Genomic DNA, 6,236 nt, shown 5'->3' on the forward strand with positions numbered 1-6,236 from the left:
TTTTATTTTATTTTAGTATGTATGAGATCATTCATCAATATTACCTATTGCCCACAACTGTGTGGCAGATTGTAATATCTATCAATAAATAAATCTATCAATTTAAAAAAAAAAAAAAAAAGATAGATATGTAGCTAGATGTATTTTTGACATATTCTGTGGCTCGCATGTATAACAACAACCTTAGGTTCTCCTAAAAAAACGTCTTTTTTTCATACATTTTTAAATATTAATATTTCTAAATGTATTTAAGATTTCCAAATACAATTTTTCATGGTAACATGGGTGGGAAATATATATAATATATAAAAAAATCATAAAACTATAAATATTTTAGACCATGGATTTTGCTTTAATTTTTGGCTGAATGATTGGAAATGAAATGATCACCAATTGGAACTTCATGAGCTTTGGAAGAGGGAAGTGTCACAGTTGTTGGTAAATGTAAAGTTAAGATTCTTGATGCTGTCGCCTAAGTATAATTATATCTATTAATACTTACGGCTTTTTTATTTTATACATGGTCGAAATAACAGATTAGATAGAAAAAAGGTGGAATGATGGTTATCCAATGGAGTGGACTTGGTGAATTCTTATAGATCTAATGTTCTAAATTAAGGAATGTTACTTGAGGTAGTTAGATTTTATCTCTATATACATACAATTTAAAATTGTAAATAATGATTTTGCTAAAGGAGCAAAGATAATAGGCAGTTTCTTCCACACGATTGACTTTAATGACTAACAATGAATACTAGTGAATTAATAATATTGCACCATTAAAAAGTAATTGAACGATATCTACCTAAAATGTTCTTATCATTAAGATTATAAAAAATTTTTGTACTGATCATGAAGTTAAATTTATATGTTAGTCTGAAAGCAGATTTGGGAAATAAATATTGATTAGAATTTAATGAAGGTGAATATATTTTTAATATTCATTCAAACATTAATTTATTTTTAAAATATCATATTTCGTAAATAAAAAAAAGAAATATAATTTTTTTAACAAACTAAATGAGAGGATATAAGTTTAATATTAGTATTAAGTATTATTACAAAATATAGTGTAGGCTGACCTAAATACAAACAAATAAAATAAAATGCAAAACAAGTAATGGAAGGTCACAAATTTAAGAAGATAATGTATTCATAATGCTTCATTTCTATTTTAGGATTCTTTTGTGTATTTAATGACAAATTCAGGACCATCTAGGATAGATTTTAAATTGGGAATCAGAAAATGCTAAAACTCTATAGGTTACTTCTATGTGTTTTTGCAACAAAATTCGGTATCGAATTCAGTCATTGACATTTCCGAACAGAAGCTTATAAACTTAGCTATTGTTCCAAGATCCGGTATCGCAGGTGTGATACACACAGCCACCGAGGGTACAACCCACAGCGATCCTTACTTCGCCAATAGAAGATTTTGGGCCCTGAAACTGAATTTATTGTTTGGCGCATATCAGATAGCCAGAGAAGAAGATCCTATGCGTCAGGCTGAATCCTTTTTGTAGATAGTTGGTAATAAAAAGAATATACTGTTGGTCTTGGACCTGGGAAGGAATTCAACGGAAGCTTCATGTCTCCAAACTATGCTGACAAGTTTGTGGAGAGTATAAAGAACAAGACAGGCCGCTACCCGTTCCTATATGGGAGACTCGACTTATTGGAGCCTTATAACAAGTCTCATTTCAACAAGTGCAGCCTCTGGGTGGGGTTCAGGTCCGCTGACAGGTGCATTAACCTGCCACGCCACAGGTGTTCCTGGGTCCTGTGGCAGTACACGGACGGTAAGGTAGGGGGAGCACCAGGGGCGGTTCACAGCGTGGGGATCTGCAGCAGGGACAGATACCGTGGGACGGTGAAACAGCTGAAAATCCCCGATCTTTGAGCCAACTTATACTATTGAATTAAAATGAAACAGTCGATATCTTGCAAACTGGTACAAATGTAGTACATGAATCAGTTCTTATTGACACATTTAAGTTGTGTTGAAGTTTGGGGCATAGCTCGAGTGACTGAGCCGGGATGCCTGAGGTAAGTGGCCCTCTAAGCAGAGGGTAAAAAATAAAATCATTAGGATTCATTATAATAATGTTTCGCTATTTTGAGTTTTCTGATACATACAGCAAGGTATGGTTATTGTTAATTAGTTTACTATTAGGTATTGTTTTGAGCATTTTGCCTGGCCAACAGCAACCATAACCATTACTATTCCCATAACCTTAACCCATATGTAAGGAGTTTTGTTATTTTCGATTTCAAATATTTACTTTAGTTTAATTAGTAATATTGTAACCGAGTTAGTCAAAATTTGATTTTGATAACACCATAATCTTATATAAAGAAAACAATACGTTCAAAAGAAAAATTAAGAACGAAGAACATCAATTATAAAGTCAATTTTAAAACAAAGAATCGGAACAACTTTATTTAAGCATTTTTTATTTTAATTTTATATTTTTATATTTAATATTTTAAGCAAACTAAATTTATGAAAAATATGGGTAAACTTTTATGTTACTATTTACAATTAATTATAATAATAGAATAAATAGCTCAGACCAAAATGCAATTTGAAACAAATTAATAACAAGCCTGACTTGAGTGTATGAAAGTTATAAATAGTTAGTTTATATGATAGTTGATAGTGTAAGTTGATCTAAAATTAAAAGTTTTGAAAATTAATGAAACTGGGACAAAATAGGTAACTAGACATAAGCTTATTAATAATTAATATGTTTCGCTATTAATTGACTTTTTCATGAGGTAATTTGACTTGTAATTAATGACCTGTTAGCTCTAGCGAACTCTTAATCGGTTTCCAATTTAGAAGAACATTTTCTTGTAAATTTAGCATTACGCTCTGAATTCTCTTTTAGGAACTCACCGCCTCTATTGTCATATCATTTGAGCTAGTCTTCACTAGGAAGGCGAAATGAACTCTTAATTCAACACACACAAAAAAAAAATACTGTAAAACATAATGAAACGAAAATAAAACACAAGTAAATGGTCAGGGTTGCGGTCAAAAAAAGAAAAAATAGTTTAAAACTATTTTAATGTCCGACGTTTCGCCCCACTTTGCAGGGCTTCATCAGGGCTGTTCAAAGCAAACGGTTGAACAGACTGTTCCTCGATGTATAACACGTTTATAATATAATCGTTATAGAAATAAATTTTAAATTAAATTATTCTAAATTTTATTCATTTAATAATTTAAATTATTGGTTTACTGGAGAAATATTATTATTCTCCAATGTGAAAATAGTTGATAGAATCTATTACAAATAGGAGCTGAGTTTTAGTAATAAAATCATAAAACTATAGTTTCGTTCAGATAATAATTTATCGAGAATCAGTCATTATTATTATTAGATTATTAATTTAATAAAAAACAACAAAATTAGTTGTTTTTGGGTTCGGATTATACCGGCCATCTTCAAAACTTGATCGTCTAGCATAGAAGCCAACCGAGTTTGGGTATAATGGTTGTTGGCATAATAAAAAAAAATTACAAAAAACAATTTACCTTTATTTGTATTGTAAACCTAACTACACCGATCTCACGCATATTAATCCGAATTACCATAGCAATCAGCAAGCCATCACTTCTATTGCGTAATATTAACTATCACATATTTATTATATTCAGAATGATTGTGTGGAAAATTATAATGAAAATTCATTTCAACTGATTATATCATTTGCAAATATAGATCCAGAGGTCCAGAGAGCACATCGTGGTGTAATGATCTAAATTACTGAATTAAGAAAGATACTATTATATATGTTCAGGACCGTAATGAACCAAGTGGGGGTCCCAGGCAATTTATATAGGGGCCACCTCAAGATTTGAGATTGTACTTTCTGAACTAATTTGGGTTATCAACAGAAATAAACAACTAGTTCTAATTATTATTTCATTTGACATTTCTAATGTAACAAACGCTAATAAAAAATAAATATTAAATGTTTACAAGAAGTGGATTGCAGGAGTTGGGATTGCTGAGTCGAGTAGAGATCGTCGAGTCCTACGCTCGGCCTTTGGATAGCATATGATAAATTAGGGCTCGTTACACACCATTTCAATCCGATGATCTCAATCTTTGATGAAATGCTTAGTCATTTATAGTATAGATAATATTATAATTTATAATTTATAGTATAGATATTATATTCCAGAAGTTATTCTTCTATCTCAGCTAATTAATTTTTTAGAGCAACATAAATATTATGATCTGGAGAAACTTTCTTGCCCAAGAAAAAAAGTTGCAAGATTGTTGTTTACCAATGAAATAGTACAAAAAAATTTTTTTTGAACCTAAGGCAGCATTCAACCTTCGTGATTCTTAATTTTACATTGGTATCTAAAAGATAGTTATTTTCATGTCAAAACGGGTTCTGAGTTCTCTATAATAAAACAAAACCACCTGGAGCATCTCCCCCTTCTAACATTTATTGTTCACATATCCTACTACAGTCAGAGATCCTGATGGCTACAATTTCTTATGACCCAGCTCTTCTGAAGAGCAATAACGGCGCCGATAAGGCTTCTTAATCACTCCTCACCTGGACGATCTACAAAAGTGTTTGTCCGGAAGATGGAGGATAAAAATGAATAAAACGAAGCGTCTTTTGGTCACATTTACACTTAGACATGATCCTTGTCTTCAGCTCTTAATATCTTGGACAAACGAGACACGGAAAAACCAATTAAGTTAGGAAAGAAAAAAACTTAACTATCAGTTAGGACCGATCTTACTAGGCTATTTGGCAGACGTTCAAAATTATCACGGATTAATACACCAACCATTGAACATAAAAAAGTAAAAGATCCAACTATTCCAGTTTAAGTACATATAATAAATTTAGATGCCTCTCTTAGTATTTATAATGAGATGTTACTGACATTGACCTTCACATTCCTTTCATCACAGTTACTGCCACAGTTCTTTTCAATAATCTCCAGAACAGACAGTAAATTAAACTCCCAAATTCCAATCTACAAATTAAAATACTAACCCCTTCGACCAACCTTTACGATTCACCCAGGATACGATTTTCATTCGATTTTTTTGTATTTCATATTCATTCATCCATATTAAACACTTATGGGTAAATGAGGATAATGTGTTTAGGAGTGTTATGCAACCTGGCTATTATAAGAGTAATATTTTGAGCGAACTAGACAACCGATTTTTAAAATCGATGTCTCAAATTACTCAGAAATATCCCGGAAGTGTCTTGAAACAGTTTGAGCTAAATATATTTTATTATATTTCATAACCTCCTTAAATGGTAGGGCTACCAGTGGTCCTCGTATGAATCAACTGCATTGGGTATTGTCTATTCACATTTTACTTGAGGGCCTCAATATCGTCCATGTATTGTTTTATGGGTTTATTGTAGCAATAATACTGACACGTGTGCTACATCTACAGTATCTATAACTTTAACACACTTCTTTTATGTTCAAACATACAGTTGGAATAGTCACAGATGAAAGTTTTTTAAAATACCTAACTTTTAACGTCGGATTGGTAATAATTGTTGAAGGTGAGGTTGGAAAAAAATGAAGGCTGTTTTTTCCACTCATATATCATCATGACCTAGAGACTAAGCTGTTGCGACAGGTTATGGTCGAACCTTCGGAATCTCGAATTATGAGCACATTTTGTCGGCATCTGATCGGCTGATAGAGTTGAGACCCCAAACCATTTCTAATTGTAAAATGATTTGATGTAACTTATAAAAATAATAAATATGGTCTTTATTAATCCACTTGTTGGGAGATTTTACGTTAATAATAAAATTTAATTTTTCACTATACTATATATATTCAACATTTTTACTGTTTATTATCGTTTCTCTCCCTCCCTAATGTCGGCCGTATACAATATTTCACAGTTAATAAATTAAATTAGCATAGTATCTGTTGCTTATGCATTTAATATTAAGCATTGAAAATGCATTAGCATATTTTAATATTATTACTTCAATATCCTTGTGTTTTTTTATGTTCATAAATTTAAAATAATTTTTGTCATTTACATAAATAATCATAAATAAAGTCGTGAAATATGGTTATTTAATTATTGATTGATCTTTAGGGGCTTCATAAAGGGGCATATATATATATATTCTCTAAAACAATGCCGTTTTGATTACTCCAAAAGGACTTCAGATAGAAATTTCAACTTCGGTTTTTCTGAACTTATATATAT

The sequence above is a fragment of the Halyomorpha halys genome, unplaced genomic scaffold (assembly GCF_000696795.3).
Source record: "Halyomorpha halys isolate HHAL.00 unplaced genomic scaffold, Hhal_1.1 Scaffold239.1, whole genome shotgun sequence".
NCBI classification, from domain to species: domain Eukaryota; kingdom Metazoa; phylum Arthropoda; class Insecta; order Hemiptera; family Pentatomidae; genus Halyomorpha; species Halyomorpha halys.